Below are 21,870 nucleotides of genomic sequence, written 5' to 3' on the forward strand. Positions count from 1 at the left end.
GTGGCCAAAGTATTGGAGTTTCAGCTTCAGCATCAGTCCTTCCAATGAACACTCAGGACCGATCTCCTTTAGGATGGACTGGTTGGATCTCCTTGCAGTCCAAGGGACTCTCAAGAGTCTTCTCCAACACCACAGTTCAAAAGCATCAATTTTTTGGCACTCAGCTTTCTTCACAGTCCAACTCTCACATCCATACATGACCACTGGAAAAACCATAGCCTGGACTAGACGGACCTTTGTTGAGTACTGTGATGGTTAATTTTATTGTCAGTTTGACTGGACCATGGAAATGCCCAGACATTTGGTCAAATGTTATTCTGGGTGTTTCTCTGAAGGTGTCATGGATAAGAGTAACATTTAAACCAGCAGCCTAAGTAAAGCAGAGTGCCCTTCATTTTGTGTGTGGGCCTCATCCAATCAGTTGAAGGTCTGAATGACACAAGTAAGGGGGATTGTCTCCTGTTTCACTGTCTTGAGCTGAGACATAGTTTTGTTTGTTTGTTTCTTTTCCATGTCTTTGGACTGGAATCACATAATAGCTCTCCTGAGTTTCCAGCTTGCCAAGTGCAAATGTTGGTACTTGTCAGCCTTCACAATCACATGAGCCAATTTCTTACAGTAAATTATTTGAGACACATGTATATATTTTATTTCTTTGGAGAAGCCTAATTCAAGCACCATTGCTTTTAGGGTTAAAGCTGATGAGTGTCTACAGCTAGATGTCTGAAATCAATAAAAAGGAGTTGAAGGCAAAGGAGATGTAAGAATTTCACTTACATTCAAAGAACTTCTCTCCTTAAAGTGTGAAAACTACCTAATGTCACTAAATTCATAGCAAATCTTGCTTTAAAATAACTATAGAGAGGAGAAGAGGAAGCAAATTTAAGACCCAGCATCATGTTTTAGTTCTACAGAACTTTATTAAATATTGTTCCACTCCAGTTTCCATAAGAAAGGAACACTTGCATTTCAGAGCTGGATAAACATAGTAGGTTAGATCAGGAGAGCCTTTCCCATCCATATTTAACATGAAGTGACAAGAAGATAGGCTTTCCAAAAACAGAGGATTGGTGAGCATCCAATTCATTCACCACCCTTCAGTAGCCTGGCTGCTGCCCAGTTTTGGATAGCAAGCATGCAAACAAGGTAAGACAGTGGGAGTTACCCCTGACCCTGGGGAAGAGAGAGTGCAGACTGGCCACTGTTAAGACAGCTATGAGATAAATGGATAAGAAATGAAAGTGCAAAAGATCTTATAGGAATTACAATCTGGAGCAAATCCTGTAGCATTTGGGATGCTTAGCAGAACAAATGGGTGACATTTAATTTGTGTCTATATTAGAAAGTCTTAACTTGAAAAAAAATTAACTTTTAACTTAATGCTGCATTTAAGCAGTGCACGTACACAAAAAACGTTTAGGGGTTATTGTTATTTTTGTTTGAAACATTATTTTTGTTCCTGTTGTGATTTGGTGAAAACAAATGGCAGTCTGACAATTAACAGCTATTTCTGAATATGACTTTTACTGAAAGAGAAACGCTTCCCAGACTGGAAAATAATACATTTATAGCATGGAAAACTATATATTGAGTTGGCTAAAAAATTATATATCGGGTTTTTCCATAAGATGGCAAGAAAAACCTGAACAAACTTTTTGGCCAACCCAATAACATAATGGGCTTGAAAGAAAAGGATTTGTATCTCTGTTTTGGCACTTCCTATTTGTAGTGTCAGCTTCCCTGGTTCAGTGGTTCAGTTGGTAAAGAATCTGCCTGTGACATCAGAGTCTTGGGTTCGATCCCTGGGTCAGGAAGATCTCCTGGAGAGGGAAAGAGCAATCCACTCCAGTATCCTTGCCTGGGAAATTCCAGGGACAGAGGAGCCTGGCGGGCTACAGACCATGGGGTCACAAGAGTTGAACATGACTTAGTGACTAAACCACACCACACCATTTGTATCACCATAGGCAATAATAACACTAAAAAGAAGTTTGCTTTTATTGGGAACTTACTACTGGCAGCTCAGTACTATACATATATCACATTGATTCCTATGACAACCCTATGAGCTAACTGATATGACAATCCTATAGACTCCAAAATCACTGTGGATGGTGACTACAGCCATGAAATTAAAAGACACTTGCTCCTTGGAAGAAAAGCTATGACAAACCTAGACAGCATATTAAAAAGCAGAGACATCATTTTGCCAACAAAGGTCTGAATAGTCAAAGCTCTGGTTTTTGCAGTCGTCAGGTATGGATATGAGAATTGGATCATAAAGAAGGCTAAGCACCAAAGAATTGATGCTTTTTAGCTGTGGTGCTGGAGAAGACTCTTGAAAGTCCCTTGGACTGCAAGGATATCAAACTAGTCAATCCTAAAGGAAATCAACCCTGAATATTCATTGGAAGGACGGTTGCTGAGGCTGAAGCTCCAAAACTTTGGCCATCTGATGAGAACAGCCAACTCATTGGAAAAGACTCTGATGCTGGGAAAGATTGAAGGAAGGAAGATAAATGGGCAACAGAGAATGAGATGGTTGGATGGCATCATCGACTCAATGGACATGAGTTTGAGCAAACTCTGGGAGACAGTGAAGGACAGGGAAGCCTGGCGTGCTGCAGCCCATGGGGTCACAAAGAGTCAGACACGACTGAGCAACTGAACAACAAATGAGTTAAATACTATGATTTGCTTTGTAATTATAAATGAGGAAACTGAAATTCACCTACAGTTTTCTTGGAGAGGCTCTTAGAAAAGAAGGACTCTATCATTATTAACATTCCCCACAATGTTCAGCACAATTTATACATTGCAATCTCCAACAAGTATTTGTTGAAAATGGCCTAGCTTCATTAAAACAAAATCAATCCATAAGTTTTACAGTTTTTATTAAATCAACAAATAAAGTGAGTGATCACATTCAAGGGCTTTGAATAAGCATGCACTTCAAAATTAAAGAAATATTCACAGTACACCAAGTAAGATCCAGGATATAATTATGACTTTATAATATTTGCACTTATTCAGGGTTACAGTCGTGATTCACTTACAGCAGAATTTTCTTAGAAAAGAGTACTGGAGTATTGTCTATAGCTATTTTTTTTTTAATGTCTTCCTTTGGGTGTTCAGCAAACAGAACTAGTGCCTTTGTTAATATTTCCTTTTTTTTTCCTGAGTAGATTTAGGGACCTTCATTAGGAAAGCTTTGGCCTTGATTCATTTGTTATTGTCATTCTCCACTACATTTAAGTCCACTAGGACCCAACTAACAAGGTGCTGGATTTATTTGGGAACATGGAATACTGAACAATGACCTGAATACGATACATAATCCTTGAGGAATGGAGGAGAGAGAGTCATTGAAAACCAAAACCAATGTCAACATTCTGTGAAAAGAGTGATAAAAGTGCAAATCAGAAGTTGTCTGGAAAACCAAAAGGTAGAGTCATAAAACCAAAAGAGAAACAAAATATGTTTCCCAGAACTTGATGTTCGCATGATGGAAAGACAAAAAAGCAAAAACTTCAGAAAGTAATGAGAAATGATAGATACATAAAAAAGAAACTAGAACAAAAATGACTAAGAGAGAAGCTATAATTTAGACGGTGTTGTAAGTCCAGCACCACCCCATCAGTGGGACCATGATACATTACATACTATGTATCCAAAAAAAAAAAAAAAAAGAAAATTCGAAAATGGCATCTATATATTTTAAAGAGAAATAAAGAAAACATTGTTTAATTATACTATTGAATGTATTCTTTATAACATATTGCTTTTTCAGTTTTTAAAACTCTTTTGCAAAAATGTAATTCTAACATTTTATTTACCAGTACAATTTTCAGAGTCATTCTAATCCACCTCTACCATGGCTAAATAACAAAGAAAATAATATCACTCAATTTGCAAATACAGCAGTCCCCCTTTATCTGTGGGGATACATTCCAAGACCCCCAATGGATTACTGAACTGTGGATAATACTGAAATCTATCTATAGTAGGTTTTATCCTATATGTACATACCAATGATAAAGTTTATTTTATAAATTAGGCACAAAAAGAGATTAACAAAACTAGTAATAAAATAGAACTATAACAATATACTGTGATAAAAGTTATGTGAATGTGATCTCTCTCTCTGTCAAAATATCTTACTGTACTCTACTCACCTTTTTTCTTCTTCTTGTGATGATATAAAATTTACATCCTGCCTGGGATGAAGAGGGATGGCTCAAAATTCCATCAAGCTACACAGATCAATGTATACAAATTAAAACCTATGAGTTGCTTATTTCTGGAATTTTTCATTTAATCTTTTGAACAGGGATTGACCATGGGTAATTGAAACCAGAGAAAACAAAATGCTGGGGAGGGGAGACAGCTCCTGTATCCTGAATACACACTGCTAAGCATCTTGTAAGCATTGGGAATAAAAAGATGAAATTTCACATTACTTCTCTCAAGTAATTCCCAATCTGTCTAAATAGGGGAGACAGATAATTATAAACTGTTAATTTCAACACAATTTTAAAAGTGCTGTGATAGATGGGACATGGTATCATAACCAAGTTTGGTACTAAGAGCACTGAAAGAGGTAGAGACCATCTGCTACTTTATTTTTTCTTTTAAGCTTTGTAAAGACATTAAGATCTTTACAGCTCTCCATCATGTGCTAAGCATTGCTATACACGGTTCACATGTATTAACATCCCCCCAGTCTATGAGGTAGGGACAAGTGTTAGTTCTGCTTTATTTAAATGAGGAAACTGAGGCACAGAAAACCAAAATGCCCCAGAACACGCAGCAAGTAAATAGTGGCGACACGCTCCTCACTCATAGCGGACCCACAGTCTGGGTGCCTGCCCACTGCTCCGTACTGCCACCCCTGCCTTCTCTGTGGCTTTTTGGTAACTAAGGGGATCAATGATGTTCACTAACTACATGACACCACCGCCATCAGGTGGTGGGGGTCTGTGAACCTTCCCTTTGGATATGGGCAGGTTCCATGAACACTTGGACACAGAATATAGCAGAAGGGACATGTGTCAGTTTCCAGGTCCTAGGAGACTAGAAGCTTCCACCTCCTCTCTTCTGGGATTTTCACTACTGAGATGGTTTACAGTCAAAGGCAAACGTGTTATAAGGAATATATTCAAGAGTAGTGAGCCCTAAGATGTCATTTAGAGATGAGTACGCCCTGTTGAAGAGACCACAAGAAGACATGCTGCATTTTTAACGAGACCAGGTGCAGAAGGGGAGCAAACAGCTGATCCAGCTTTCTAGTGAGCCCCTCCAGGGCAATAGGAGAAGCTTTCTTAATTCCTCCAGATAATCCCTACCTTTTGCTGTCTGTCACTGAGTGATCCCAGTCGGTGCAAAGTGGATCATAAGCTGATCACTGCCCAAAATGCTAACCCTCAAAATCATGACATGTTTTTTAAAAAACGTTATTTTAAATGACTGAGGTTTGGAGTTGTTACTCAGCAATAAATAGTCAGAAGAGAGACACTGGCTTGGAAATGAACATAACGTAGGACATGAGGGAAATATGGATGCTGAAGAAAGGCAGTACACTGGGATCTGGTGCCCCACTCTTCCCACTAATAAAAGAGGAATCTCTGGAATCAGTCAGGGATTTAAGAGAAATAGAGCATGTAAGAGAAAGAGATCACCAGAGAAAGCATATCTTTGCATCTAGTGGTTATTTTAATCTAAACTTTTCTATCTGTGAGTCTTTTCTATTGTCCTTAAGCCTTCAATAAAGTTTTATAAAATTCTGGTGCTAGATTAGAGCAAAGGAAAAAGTACAGAAGGACAGGGAAGAAATAAGCAAATAGTCACACTCTACACTCCATATTTGTTGTTGTTCAGTCGCTCAGTTGTGTCCAACTCTTTGCAACCCCATGGACTGCAGCACACCAGGCCCTGTCCTTTACCATCTTCTGGAACTTGCTCAAACTCATGTCCATTGAATCAGTGATGCCATCCAAATAGCATGAAGCAAATGCCCTTTAGATCTTAAGTCCAACTGCCCAGGGTCAAATTCCAGGTCTACAAATTCCTTGATTTATTTCCTTGGACAAATTACTAAAACCCTTTGGGCCTCAGGTGTCCCATCTATAAAATCAGAGTTAGTACTGACTCCTTTATGCCTTCTATCTCTGTCATCAAGGGAGAACAGGGAGCCTCAGAATCCTTTCTTGGCTTTGCCCTTAACACTGACAGCCTTACTATGGATATTTGCCTTGAGTATCAACTTGGCTTGAGGAGAAGGGAGAGAAGGGCTTAGAAACCCAGAGAGTGACTCAAATGCCACCAGACAACAAGCATTTTAGGCATACAGCATGTCACGAGAAAATACCAGGGGTAAGAGGACCACAGCGTGTCCTCGGAGAACCATGGATAGATCAAAATGACAGGATGTCTGGTGTGCAGAGCGGAAGGTATAGGGAGTGGAGTGGAGAGAAGAGTATGAACTGGAGGCGGAGACAAGAGTCAGACCATGAAAAGCTGTATCTCCCACACCAAACAGTTTGGACTTTGTCACAAGAGCAAGAGGGGAGTAATTATAAAGTCTGAAGCAGTAGACCCCTCATGCTTATCACACACTAACATTTAAAGTTCATAAGAAATTCGCAAGGCAAATAGGAAAGGTACTGTTATTCCATCACAAATAAAGAAACTGAGGTCTAGAGGTATAGCCACTAAGTACTGGTTTGGAGTCTTCTTGGGCCCAGGCAGCCTGAGGCAGAAAAGAAAGTGTTGGCGGTAGGAGCAACTTAGCATATACACATGTGAAGAGAAGGTTACTTGATAAGCCCTTTTTCCTCACAACCCTGGAATTTCACTGTAGGGAAAATAAACAATAAATATATTCCAGGCACTCCAGCTCATATACCTAAGTTTACCTCCCACGCTACAGCAATAAAACCAAACACAAGTGGGTGGTCAATTACCTATGCCAAGCTTTTCCAAATGATTCTTTTCAGCAAAACACATCTGTCTTGTAACCTTTGCTCAACCAGACAATATCCCCATTGTTCACATAAAAAACAGCAAATGACTTTGATGGCTAAATCACATATCAGGGTTAAGGGTGTAAAAACTTACATTACATCCTGACAATGAGGTATCACAAATTGGGTTCATGATCAGCTTATCTTGGCCTCTGTTGACAATATCAAAGAAATTCACATTCTTTCCTGAGCAAAGAGACTTCCAAATCCAAGTCTACTTTGCTCTGAATTTTTGTGTTTCCATTTTATCTACAACGCTTCACTCAAAACTATTAAGGAATAAAAGAAAGATAGTCTCTCTACAATCATTAACCTTTAAAGTTTCTAACCCAGAGAGAGTTCACTCTCAAGACTCGGAATGCTTTACCAGTTAGGAATATTGGAATTTTTCAATAATATGAGGCCTGTGCTTTCAACAGTATCTCGTTATTTTTTAGGTATTAAAGCTCACAGAAAACTGGAACCTTTGCTAACATTAACGACACAGGAGGAAACAGTAGTATTCAGAGGCTCTCTCATCTAAGGGAGAGAGAATTTTTAAAAAAGACATCTACCTCTATTATTCGCTGGTTGTCAGAAATTCAGTAGATGAAAGGAAATGGAGTTTCAGGCCATTCCAGACTGTCTTTATTTTAAGACCTCTCACCATAACAAAACAAAAAGAAAAAAAAAAAAAAAAAAAACCACCATTTTTACTTTTCTAGTGTGTGTCAGCAAATGAGCATTTTGTAATTACTACTTTCTTTTTGGGAAAAGGTGCCATTATTTTGCTATTCCTCCCAGACACTCCATCTCTCTTACCGAACCCTCTCATCACCGCCACTATGGATTTAAGTCCTTAGATAGTTCTTAAGTTTTATCACATTGACCCCTGCACTCCATCCTTATTGCTTCTGACTTAAACAATCTAAACCTGATTTGATTTCTGTTTGCTCAATTCATTCTTCACTCGCATAATCAGCCCTGTCCTTCTAAACAGTAAACCTCATTATAAGCCTTCCCACTTCAACATTCCTCTAAAATGATTCTAAAACTCTTCAAGATACATGCTAAATTCCTTAATATGGCCCCCTCTCACTGCCTATGACTTGGCTGTAATTCTAGCCCCAGGGTAAAGTCTGGGTGACAGACTTTCAGCAGTCCACAGCTGAAAGAAATCCCTCTCCTCACAGGAAGCCAGCAGAGGTGGTCCGGAAGCAAATCCAACCAACTGTTTAGGTTGAAGTCTTTTATGTTCCAGGCCTTAAGAGAGAAGACAGGCAGGTCCTTCAACAGGCCTGAAGTCCTGAGTCTGGAGTTCTGAGGTATCACATAGGGTTACATGAAGTGGGTATTGTGGGTGCCTCTCCAGAATAAATATTTTCCTACTGGAGAGTATTTCTTCAGTTCTCAATTTCTTCTTTCTCCTTTGGGAAACAACTTTGAACCTTGAGCTGGATTGACCCCTAGGAGGCTCTGATTGGCCTAAAGCAAGCTAGGCCATGGGGAATGGGTCAGGAAAGTGTATATAACTGAGCCCTAATCCAAATAACCCAGAGCACTCCTCTGGCCCCAAGACTGCTTCAGAGGCAGGTACATAATCTAAGACGAGCCAATCACCATGAAGCTCTGGGCTTTGACGAATGTAGGGAAACATTCTGTCTCTTCTGGCTATAAAGAAGGAAGCTTGTGACCTGCAACTGCTGGCAACTACTTTGCCACTAAGGTAAAGTCAGACAAAAGATAAATCCAATACATATGTGGGTGGAGAGCAAGGCAGAACACTCAAACAATCACAGAAAAATGGAGCTTCATACCTGAGGACATTGAGGACATTTAGCTTGTTTATTACATCAGCCAATAAATTCTCTTTACTGTTTAAACCCAGATCTACCACCCAAACCATCCTAACTGATCCGATACCCTCCTCCTTTTCCTTCTCCAACACAGTCCCTTACTCCTAGTAAATTCTTTCCTCTCCCCACCCCCACTTCACCTATTTTATCTCTGGGCCTACAGGAGAGGTTGTCGGAATTTAACTTCCTCTTCTGAGCCAGTAGGGATTTAGAAGTGAATATATGCTCCCAACTCTGTGGACAGGAGGTAGGGGACTCTTCTGGCATCCCCATCTCAAGGTTAAATAGCTTAGAGACAATTAGACATTTCTTCTCCAGATTTTCAGCACAGCTTTTATGCTAAAAATGTTTAATCTTTTGCCAACTTGAATTGCACTCCCAAAGGCCCCCTCTGTTAACTTGACTTCAGTTTGCAGCAAGACCTGGGAAAGCCAGAAAGAGAGCTTTGGGGGAAGGGGGAACTCATCCTTCTACAGCACACACTGAATTACTCATGGGGCCCTGAAAAGGTTTCTGTCTGTCCATATACCCTCTTTCTGCCCAGAATCCCCACGTCAGGACTCAGGCCTTACAGATGTTGGCCCACCTTTTAAGAGTTAGCCAAAAAAAAAAGAGTTTATGAAGCCAAGAGTACAACTGAGCATCCTTTCCATCATACTTCCAATTATGGTACAGACTTCTGTCCCAGCTCTTGTCATTCCTTTTCACACTTACTTCTGTTCAATTCTGACTCCCTCACCAGACCCAGATAACAAATGCCGCTTGAAAGCAAAGTTCCTGTCATACAGTAAAGGCTCCAAAAAATTTTTTTGGACACTGTATCTCATCCATGAGCTAAAATACAGAAATGACCAGCTTTAGACTTCTCCTATAATTGAAGTCTCCAGTGAATCTTACAGATAGCAGGAGAAAGAAAGGGAGCTTTGAAGAAGGGAAGGTCTGAACCCTTATGGGAATGAAAAAAAGGACTTTCCACTGATGCCAGAGACACCTGACCCTTGTGCTCAATCACTCAGACTCAGCAATCCATCCAGTAGACCTCTTGCCAAATCCTAGTTAATGAATTATTAGCCTTAACTACCAACAGTGGCCACAGGACTGGAAAAGGTCTGTTTTCATTCCAATCCCTAAGAAAGGCAATCCCAAAGAAGGCTCAAACTACCGCACAATTGCACTCATCTCACACGCTAGTAAAGTAATGCTCAAAATTCTCCAAGCCAGGCTTCAGCAATATGTGAACCGAGAACTTCCAGATGTTAAAGCTGGTTTTAGAAAAAGCAGAGGAACCAGAGATCAAATTGCCAATATCCACTAGAACATCGAAAAAGCAAGAGAGTTCCAGAAAAACATCTATTTCTGCTTTATTGACTATGCCAAAGCCTTCGGCTGTGTGGATCACGATAAACTGTGGAAAATTCTGAAGGAGATAGGAATACCAGACCACCTGAGCTGCCTCTTGAGAAACCTGTATGCAGGCCAGGAAGCAACAGTGAGAACTGGACATGGGACAACATACTGGTTCCAGTAGGAAAAGGAGTAAGTCAAGGCTGTATATTGTCACCCTGCTTATTTAACTTATATGCAGAGTACATCATGAGAAACGCTGGGCTGGAAGAAGCACAAGCTGAAATCAAGATTGCTGCGAGAAATATCAATAACCTAAGATATGCAGATGACACCACCCTTATGGCAGAAAGTGAAGAGGAACTAAAAAGCCTCTTGATGAAACTGAAAGAGGAGAGCGAAAAAGTTGGTTTAAAGCTTAACATTCAGAAAACTAAGATCATGGCATCTGGTCCCATCACCTCATGGGAAATAGATGGGGAGACAGTGGAAACAGTGTCAGACTTTATTTTTCTGGGCTCCAAAATCACTGCAGATGGTGATTGCAGCCAGGAAATTAAAAGACGCTTACTCCTTGGAAGGAAAGTTATGACCAACCTAGATAGCATATTAAAAAGCAGAGACATTACTTTGCCAACAAAGGTCCGTCTGGTCAAGGCTATGGTTTTTCCAGTGGTCATGTATGGGTGTGAGAGTTGGACTGTGAAGAAAGCTGAGCGCCGATAAATTGATGCTTTTGAACTGTGGTGTTGGAGAAGACTGTTGAGAGTCCCATGGACTGCAGGGAGATCCAACCAGTCCATCCTGAAGGAGATCAGTCCTGGGTGTTCATTGGAGGGACTGATGCTGAAGCTGAAACTCCAGTACTTTGGCCACCTCATGCAAAGAGTTGACTCATTGGAAAAGACCGTGATGCTGGGAGGGATTGGGGGCAGGAGGAGAAGGGGGCAACAGAGGATGAGATGGTTGGATGGCATGAGTCTGAGTGAACTCCGGCAGTTTGTGATGGACAGGGAGGCCTGGCGTGCTGCGATTCATGAGGTCGCAAAGAGTCGGACACGACTGAGTGACTGAACTAACTAACCTAACCCAATTAATTACTTCACCAGCACAATACTACCTCATTTAAAAGTAACAAACCCTATCCCTATCCTGCACTCTTCATAAACCTTGACTTTTTCAGGAGGGTGTACTGATGCCTACTGCTTTCTCTCAGTCAGCAAGAAATAAATTCAGCCTTTATCTTTCAGATTTGAGTTCAAGGTCTTAGGGATTATGATTCCTTTTAAAAATTACAGTCTTACTTAGACAGAGACCTGACAACATACCCAATCTATAAGGAACATGTTAACTTTCAGGTGGGCTAAATAAACTTTCTCCCACCTAGAGTTCTCACACCATTCCCACATTCTCAGCCCTCCATGAATCTCTCTGCAAGTATTTTATTTCCTATTTCACCCACTCAATAAAACAAAAATGAAATAGGTTCCCTTCTTTTCCATTCAGTAGAGCTCAATGCCAATTGCTTAAAATTGTGAGTTACTAAAGAGATCTTAAGATAAACAAGAAGAGCCATATGGATCTAAGACACAAGTCGTCCAAAATATAACCACTTACTTGCCCAGGTGCCCAACAACATTAAGGAGAGACAGTTCCAAAGTGTCTGAGTTACATGAGATTTAAGTTTCCATGCAGAACTTCAAATAAAACTTCTGTATAGGTTTCCAGCAACAAGTTAATATTTTCTAAAGGGAATTTTTTTCATTTTACCCTGTTATATTAATTCTTAAAGAGATTTTACTGCTGGTATTTTTTTTCTAATATACTCTCCTTTGTAATTTTACTGAAGCTAATCATGTAATGTAGTAGCACTTTTTAAGATATTTTTTAAAAATTCAATGCAGAGCTTCGACGAGTCCCAAAAAGTGACGACGAAATCCAGCCTATGTATTTGGCACTGACATTTCACTTAAGCTAGGTGTGGCAGATGGGGAAGTGGGCTGCAGTCTGTTTTAGCTAACTGGGAATAAAGAGGTTCCATCCTAGGAATCTTCCTTTTTATCCTCTTGCTGATGGTGAGGATAGTGTGAGAAAACATGAGCACACCAACCGTCATACAGGAAGCACACAGGAAACATTTTGTTCAAAACTAAAATTCAGTGTAAGAAAAATAAATATCGCGATAGCTCTTTGCCCCCAAAATCTCTCTCCCTAGCTCCAGAGGCATTATCCTTACTTGCTCTCTTGTGGCTGGGTGGGATGGAGCAGAAGGTGCCAGTTCTAGAACATTTAATTACCCCCTGAGACTCTCCAGAGCCTTCTTTACCTCCCCATGTGGAGACTAACTGATCTGTCATTCTGGATCCCTGAATGATTAAAGCTGAACAAAACTTTCTAAGGATCAATAATGAAGACAAAACGTGAGCAAGAAATAAATCTTGTTATTTTAAGCCACAGAGAGTACCAGGTTATTCTTACCCCAGTAAAACAGAAATCTATCTTGACTGATTCAAATGTAGTATAATCCCTCCAAGGAATCGAAGTCATTTGGGTACTAAAAATACATCTTGATAAAGAGATTTCACCCAAAAGTAATCTTCCTGGATACTAATAATATTATACTAAGCAGAGATCATATGTCATACAATTCTCATAATTAAGAAGTTTCAAGATCTGGGGAGATATTACTTTGCTCAAAGGATACAAACTTCCACTTATAAGATTAACAAATTTGGGGACCTAATACAGCACATGGTGATTGCAGCTTATAATACTGTATAATGGGGCTTCCCTGGTGGCTAGATAGTAAGGAATCTGCCCGCCAATGCAGGAGACACAGGTTCGATCCCTGGTTTGGGAAGATCCCCTGGAGAAAGAAATGGCAACCCACTCCAGTACTCTTGCCTGGGAAAACCCAAGGACAGAGATGCCCAGCGAGCCACAGTCCATGGGGTTGCAAAAGAGTCTGACACAACTGAGCGACTAAACAACAACCTGTCCTGTTATAATAACACCAATAATACTGTATCATATACATGAATGCTCTAAGACAGTAGATCTCAAATGTTCTCACCACAAAAAAGAAATGGTAACTACATGACCAGATGGAGGTGGTAGCTAACACTACAGTGGTAATCATTTTACAATTTATACATGCATCAAATCTACTTGTTGTAAACCTTAAACTTACACAATGTTATGTGTCTATTAGATTTCAATAAAGCTGGGGGAGGGGAAGAAATTTTTAAGTACAAAGAGCATGAAAATGGCCTCTCACGTCAGTCACCTTATGTTAAAATCTCAACGGACAAACTAAACTCTAAAATTAGAGGCCAAAGTGAGGCGAAAAGAGTTCAAATCTTTACCATACACTTCCTGCTTTAGCCCTAGAAGGGGCCAGTGCTGCCAAAATAATGACTGCTGTTTCCCCAGATGCTGTTGCTGGTAATTATAACCAGGCCTTTCCCTCCCTTTTTCTCCTTTCCTTCTTAGCATGAGTCAACAAACTTTGTTTTAAACTCTGTAAGGGGCCCTGGTCTTTCTTTTGTTCTTGGCAGAGGGAGGAATATTTTTAGAAAATAACCTTACTATTTTCCAGGGCAGTCATTATCGGCCACAGAATGAGAAGACTGTGGGTCCCTGAGGGCTCAGATACCCAGTTACTGAATCCGCACTCTGACTCCAAACCACAGAAGCCTCACCATTCTGTATTAGCTCTGGTTGCAGAAGCAATTCAGGATAACACCTCCCTTCTTGGGCTACCTGGGCCTCAGTTCCTAGGGAGCGAACAGGGCTTAGATTTTTAGAGTCAAAAATAAAATCACATCCAGGTTGGGTGCCATAAATCTTCACTTCAGCAAATGGGTGAAAGTGAAACTGAAGTCGCTCAGTTGTGTCCGACTCTTTGTGACCCCATGGACTGTAGCCCCGCAGGCTCCTCGGTCCGTGGGATTTTCCGGGCGTTAATACTGGAGTGGGTTACTATTTCCTTCTCCAGGGCAGCAAATGGGTACACTACCACAAATTTCCTTGAGATCAGCTAAGCTCTTATGACAGATATGTAGTGTGGTGTCTCTCTGCGGGGGACAGTATGGTCATGAAGTCGACTCCTTCAACTTGAAAAACACAGTCCATACCACTGATGCTATGTGCTTGGACATCATCAGTGTCTCAAAAAGAGAAAGAATATGCAAATGTTCTCCATAGATTTGTACATTAGACTCCTGGAGTCCTTCCAGGGAGGATCCCTCCCCACCTCTCCTCCCCTTCTTATAATTGAAGCAGCACTCTGGAATCAAACTCACCCTTTTCCAGTCTTGGTTTACATTTTCTCAAAGAACAGTCCTAATAATTCCTAAATTGAGCTTGCCTTCTTTTACCATCGTGGCAAAGTGCAATTACAGTTTAAAGGGAATATTTATGTATATTAGTTAACAACATCATTGCAACTTACGGCTCACACATCAACACTTAATTAGTGTAAGCCTAAGTGACATAATTGCTACAAGGCATGCATTTACTAGTAATGTGAGGTAATTTCATGCACTGTGCACATTTTAAATATCTGCTTTATACTCTGTCAGGCTGAATTTTTAAATCAATAAGGGATATTTACATGGATCAGAAAACGGTCTTCTTCCCTATTATAGACAAATATACTGTTTTGGCCTTTTGAAGCATTTAATACCCTATGGGATTTTTAAAAGCAAAAAAACAAAAGGTTAAAAATGGGCTGCAGACCCTGCCCTCAGGAATAAAGAGGACCCCTTAATGTGTATAGGCTCGTCCACATTAATTACATGTGTTGTCCTCCTTCATTTACAACTATTTACTATGCATTTAAATGTCTCTCTGGCCATCACAACTTGTAGCTTAGAAATATTTTTATTAAATACAGTGCTTCTGGAAAATGAGGAGTTCCAAAGCTCCCCTCAAAAACCACAAATACTTTTAAGAAATTAGGAAGAGAGGCCTTTCTAAAATGCACATTTCTTCAAAGCAACTCCTTCCAGACAATTCTCCAGCAGCTGCGCCTATGCTTCCTTGTCAAGTCCAAACCCCAGGCTGAGACAGCACCAGCCCTTCCTGATGGGGCTCTCTCCTGCCTTCTAGCCCTCCAATCACTCTGAGGATGGGGCTGTTTCCTCTCCCGGGCTGTGGTCTCTTCCTGCCTGGGGTCTCCGCTCTCCTTCCAGTGTCAGCTCATCACAGGTCCCGACTGCACACTCCTTCTCACCTCTCATGGCAAGGATCACACAGTTGGTGACTCACGCATCTGTCTCCCGCACTAGATATCTGACAAGACTCAAATGATGAATCGGATTTCACTTAGCTAATCTCCATGTAACTGTGGTGAAGACAGTTTCCGACAGAGGCAGGGCAGTGTAGTGAATAAGAACCTGGGCTTTAAGAGGAAATCAGTCCGCAATTGAAGGTGATTTTTGTGAAAATGCTTCTCTGTGCCTCAGGTTCCTCATATGTAAAATGGGTAGAAATAGCCTAAATGCCAATTTCATAGACTGGCTGACCCGAGTTGTAGACTTTGGACTCTGGACACGGACTCTTCCCACTTGGCTAGTTCTCTGCTACCCAAGCCTACCTTTCCACCTGATTGTCATCTACAGGCTTATCTTACCTCACACTCTCTTTCCCCACATCCCAGACCCAGAGAGCAACTAGGCCCCCTACTGCTCTTGAGCAAAGTTCCATTCATAGCAACACTATACTTCCTAATTACCTTCCCCCCTGCCCCCCCCTAGAAAAGCAATCAACACTCCATCTAAAGAAAGAAGTGGCCTAGATTTAAGTCCTACCTCAGCTTCTATGTAAGTTATTTAGCAACTACTTAAGTACCAACTATAGGCATGCCTCGGAGATATGGAGGGTTGGGTTCCAGAGTGCCACAATCATGCAAATGTCAAATAAAGTTAGTCACATGGCTTTTTGGTTTCCCAGTGCATGTAAAAGTTAAGTTTACACTACATGTAGTCTCTTTGGTCTATTAAGTATATAATAGCATTAATAACATCTCTTAGGTCTATTAAGTATGCAATGCATTTTTTATGTCTAAAAAAAAGTATGTATCTTAGTTTAAAAAAATACTTTATTGTTAATAAATGCTAACTATCATCTGAGCCTTCAGCAAGCCATAATATTTTTGCTGGTGAAGGGTCTTGCCTCGAGGTCTATGGCTGCTGACTGTTACTGAAGTTTGGCTGAAGGAGTGGCTATAACATCTTTTTTTTATTTTGACCACACTCCATGGCTTGTAGGATCTCAGTTCCCTGATCAGGGACTGAACCCAGGACATAGCAGTGAAAGCACCAAATCCTAACCACTAGACCACCAGGGAACTCCCAGGCAATTTCTTAAAATAAGACAACTATGAAGTTTGGCTCCATCAATTGACTCTTCCTTTCACAAACAGATTTCTCTGTAGCAGGCAATGTTATTTGATAGCATTTTACCCATGATAGAATTCCTTTCAAAATTGGAGTCAATCTTTTCAACCCTGCCACTGCTTTATCAAAGAAGTTTATGGAATATTCTAAATTCTTTGTTGTCATTTCAAGAATCTTCATAGCATCTTTACCAAGAGTAGATTCCATCTCAAGAGACTACTCTCTTCGCTCATCCACTAGAAGCAACTCCTCATCCATTAGTTTTATTTTGAGACTGCAGCAATTCAGCCCCATCTTCAGGCTCCACTTCTAATTCTCACTGTCTTGCTATTTCCAGGACATTTGTAGTTCCTTCCTCCACTGAAGTCTTGAAGCCCTCAAAGTCATCCATGTGGACTGGAATCAACTTCTTCCAAACTCCTGTTAATGTTGATATTTGGACCTCTTCCCATGAATCACAAGTGTTCTTAATGGCTTCTAGAATGGTAAATCCTTTCCAGAAAGTTTTCAATTTCCTTTGTCCACATCCATCAGAAGAATCGCTATTTATGGCAGCTATGGCCTTACAAAATGTATTTCTTAAATAATGAGACTTGAAGGTCAAAATGACTCCTTGATCCATTGGCTAAAGAATAAATGTCGTGTTGACAGGCATGAAAACATTAATCTCTTGGTATATTTCCATCAGAGCTACTGGGTGACCAGGTGCATTGTCAATGAGCAGTAATATTTTGAAAGGAACCTTGTTTTCTGAGCAGTAAGTCTTTAAGAGTTGGGCTTAAAATATTCAGTAAACCATAATGTCAATAGTATTAGTCGCTCAGTCATGTCAGACTCTTTGCAACCCCATGGATTATAGTTTACCAGACTCTCTGTCCATGGAATTTTCCAGGCAAGAGTACTAGAGCAGTTAGCCATTCCCTTCTCCAGGGGATCTTCCTGACCCAAATATTCCCAATCCAGGGATCAAAGCCAGGTCTCCCACATTGAGGGCAGATTCTTTACCATCTGAGTCACTAGGGAAGCCTACTGTCAATAGATGTGCTATCATCCAGGCTTTGTTGTTCTGTTTATAGAACAAAACCAGCGTAAATTGAGCATAATTCTTAAAGGTGCTGGGATTTTCAGAAAGGTAAATGAATACTGGCTTCAACTTTCTCTGAAGCTTTGAAGCCAGGAATTGACTTCTCCTCTCTAGCTATCAAAGTCCTGGATATCATCTTCTTCCAAGAGAAGGCTGTTTTGTGTACATTGGCAATGTGTTTAGTGTAGCCACCTTCATTAATTATCTCAGTTAGATCTTCTGGATAACTTGCTTGAGCTTCTGCATCAGCACTTTCTGCTTCATCCTGTAATTTTTTTTTCACTAGAGGATAACTGTTTTATAATGTTATGCAGTTTTCAGCCATGTATCAACATGAATCAGCCATAGGTATACATATGTATACACACATCCTGTACTTTTATGTTGTGGAGAACGTTTCTTTCCTTAAACCTCATGAATCAACCTCTGTTAGCTTCAGAACTTTTCTTCTGAAGCTTCCTCACCTTTCTCAGCCTTCATAAAATTGAAGGGAGTTACAGCCTTGCTCTGGATTAGACTTTGGCTTAAGGGAATGTTGTGGCTTGTCTGACCTTCTATCCAGACCATATCAGCAACAAGACTATTTTATTTTCTCATAATTCACATGTTCACTATAGAAGCAATTTTAATTCCCTGCAATAACTTTTCCTTTGCATTCATAACTTGGCTTAAATGTTTGGTGCAAGAGGCCTAGCTTTCAGCCTATCTCAGTTTTTGACTTGCATTCCTCACTAAGCAGAATGATTTCTAGCTTTAGATTTAAAGTGAGAGACATGTGACTCTTCATTTTACCTGAATGCCTAAAGGCCATCGTAGGGTTATTAATAGGCCTAATTTCAATATTGTCATGTCTCAGGAAATGGGGAGGCCTGGAAAGACCCTGATGCTGGGAGGGATTGAGGGCAGGAGGAGAAGGGGACGACAGAGGATGAGATAGCTGGATGGCATCACCGACTCAATGGAAATGAGTTTGAGTAAACTCCGGGAGTTGGTGATGGACAGGGAGGCCTGGCGTGCTGCGATTCATAGGGTCACAAAGAGTTGGACACGACTGAGCAACTGAACTAAACTGAACTGAGGAGAGGGAGAGACAGGCAACGATGGCCAGTTGGTGGAGCAGTCAGAACACACACAACATTTATCGATTAAATTCACTGTCATACATGGATGTGGTTCATGGTACCTCAAAACAGCTACAACAATAACAGAGATCATGGACCACAGGTCACCATAACCAATATGATAGTAATAAAAAGTGTGAAAATAGTGAAAGAACTAGCAAAATGTGACACAGACACACCAAGCGAGCAAATGCTTCTAAAAATGGTATCAACAGCCTTACTTGACACCGGGTTGCCACAATCTTCAATTTGTAGAAAATACAGTTATCTGTGAAGCACAATAAAATAAAATGCAATAAAATTATGCACACCTGTTTATTTATCCAGGAGGAAGCGGTGAGTAAAAGTCACCTCACAAAGTGCAAAGGATTCCAGCTATCTGGGGCAGGTCTTGAACCTGTCTGAGGCTGTTTCTTTAACATGGAGACAATAACCCCCCCTACTAATAGGCCTATGATGAGGATAAAAAGAGAAAATGCGGATATATTATAAACTGCTATGCAAATCAGGATTATAAAATTCTTATCCCTTCTCAACTGTTTTCCAATTTGAAGTCCACATGAACCTAGAGTGAACGTTGCTTAGCTAAATGATCTCTCCTCTACAGTTTCTGTCTCCGGAGCAGGCAGTATTCTCCATAAGTTCAGATCTTCCTGCTTGACAGGCTAATGTGCTGCTGCCATCCCCCTGATATTAGTCTAATTCTGATTTGAGGCTACAGAAGTGACAAGTGAAGCTATTTTAGAGGTGCCTGGGGTCGTAAAACATTTTGAAAATTATTTTGCTGTCGAAGTCACGTCAGAATAGATCTGCATGAAGATTCTGTGGTTCTGAACTGAACATGAGGTGCCTTTCTGCTTATGCTCTGGAGAGAGCTGGCATGCTGAACAGTGCCATCATCAGTCACTTTGCTGAAAACCAGAGAGACCCACACTGGGCCCACAGAGCCAGGGCCCTGGGGATTTGCTCGGCAGCTCTGAGGAAGCTTTGCAACCAAGAGTGCCTAGAGGATCCAGGAATAGGACATAAAAAGTCTCTTGTTACCAAGAGACACACTTTTTTAAGTGTCAGAAATGAATGTCTTTTTTCAACAGGAGAGATCCAGCAGCATCAAGGGATGTTATCCATCTTGTACTTTCTCAAAGAATAATTTAGAAAACTTGTAAAAATCAGAATTGAAATTTTGTAGCTATTTTTTCTTTTCTCTCTGTGCATTAAGCTGAGCTTTCCTCTAGTAATAAGTCCAATGAATATGGGAGGACATTGGTCAAAAAAAAAGATAACTAACCGTAACTTTGAACTATGAGCTTTCAAATAGAGGAAGCCAGGAGGTATCATAGAGGTGTGTCACTTATGACCATAGATGGGACAAGAGCATACAGAGAAAGCAGGAGGTGAGGCAAGAGTCTGTACTACAAACCTCAAGCCCATGAAGTTAACAACTTCAATTTCATCTATGTATCTTTACAGGGTAGGAGATGTACATATACAAAAGATAAGCTCCACCTCAAAAGTACCAAAATGACTGAAAAGACAAAGGTAACTTCTAAATATTATCTTCTAAGCCTCACAAACCAGGATGTGACATCCTTCAGGATTAGAGCCCTATGTTACCCACTTCTGTATCGATCACATCACATGGTGCTCTGTTCACAGAACATCATCCACAGGTGCATGTGGAATGAATGAACAGATAACTATGAGGGAAATAGGAGAAGGAGGAAGGAAATGAAGGAGATAGAAATGAGCAGAGAAAAGACAAATTGCATAGAGAATAATTAGCACATAAAATTCATGGATAACAGTTAGAAAATATGATAGCTTGTTCAGCTTAAGTTGCTTGGCCGATAAAAAGCAACAAGGTGAGTCAAGTGCTTCATCAAAGGAAGAGAAAATTACTGCAACTTGTTCTTCTTCCTGTTCTTTGTCTATCTTCCTCCCCAACTGTAGACCCTCTCTGGACACAAAGAAACAGGAACAAAAGTCCTTTCAGATAAAAATTCCTCTTGCATTTGATTAAGTTATCTCAATGGCCTGGTTCCTGCAGCCTTCTATAGATCCATAATTCTAGAACACGGTGGCTGAGATTATTCTGCCTATTGCCATCACTTAATTCTATGCACAAAGGTCATTCGAACTAGCGCCACCATCACAGAAGTCTGCCCCACTAATGCACTAGAAGGATTCAAAGTGGTGTATCAGATTCAGCAGCTTTCAGACAAAGAATATTATTTTTAATGCACTGTGGAAAAGTAAGCATCAATGGTGCTTTTGACCTTAATTATTTGTGATAATAACTAGCTGAACAGAACCACATGGTTCTCAGAGCTGAAAGAGCATATTTCCACAAACCTCCATCAAGTAACTATTATTGATGATTCTAAACTTATTCAATAAATATTTCAGAATATGGCAGAACCATGGTGTCAGTAGGAGACACACTCAGAATGTCCTCCTGCATAGGGGCTATTATTTTCCTAGTTACATAAATGAAAGAGGTTTTACCCCCTTCTCAGTAGCCTGATCTATTTATGTCACAAACCTCCACTCAAAGATTTAATAGCTAAGAAACTGTTACTCCATGTCTTCTCTCAAACACATGAACAATTTTTGCCCTCCATTTACCTCATGTATATCAGATTATATCTGCCCACGTCTTCAAAAGCTCTATATCTAGGCCCTATGGAAAAGCTGCATTTGAACAAGGATGGGTCTAGATCTGGCACAGACTAGAAACTCTTAAGTTTCAATAAGTATAGATGAACTTTAAAATAGGGCCAGCCCTTCTTGCATAACTCATCTGACCAGTTGGGCTTATCACTGGGTTTCCAAAACTCAAATTTACAATCACAATAAACATCTGTCAAGTTGCTTATAGACTAAATCAGACAACTATTTTATAAAAGTAACAATATGGTAACAATAATAATAACAATACCTATTTTACCTGTAACTTGTGGCTATCTTCAGGCTCTTCAGGGATGAAAATAAATACAACAGAACTCAAACTAGAAACTATTTCTAGAAGACAAAGGCTTAGGTCAATTGTATTTTATCTCTGAT

General features: G+C 40.3%; 1 long non-coding RNA gene across 1 annotated transcript in view; it reads right to left on the minus strand.

Annotated features, from left to right (window-relative positions):
* Positions 1–21,870, minus strand: part of LOC122453205 — a 502,122-nt gene that overhangs the window by 170,828 nt on the left and 309,424 nt on the right. The gene's annotated exons all lie outside the window — the stretch shown is intronic.

Source organism: Cervus canadensis, chromosome 14, assembly GCF_019320065.1.
Source record: "Cervus canadensis isolate Bull #8, Minnesota chromosome 14, ASM1932006v1, whole genome shotgun sequence".
In the NCBI taxonomy this organism is placed as follows: Eukaryota; Metazoa; Chordata; class Mammalia; order Artiodactyla; family Cervidae; genus Cervus; species Cervus canadensis.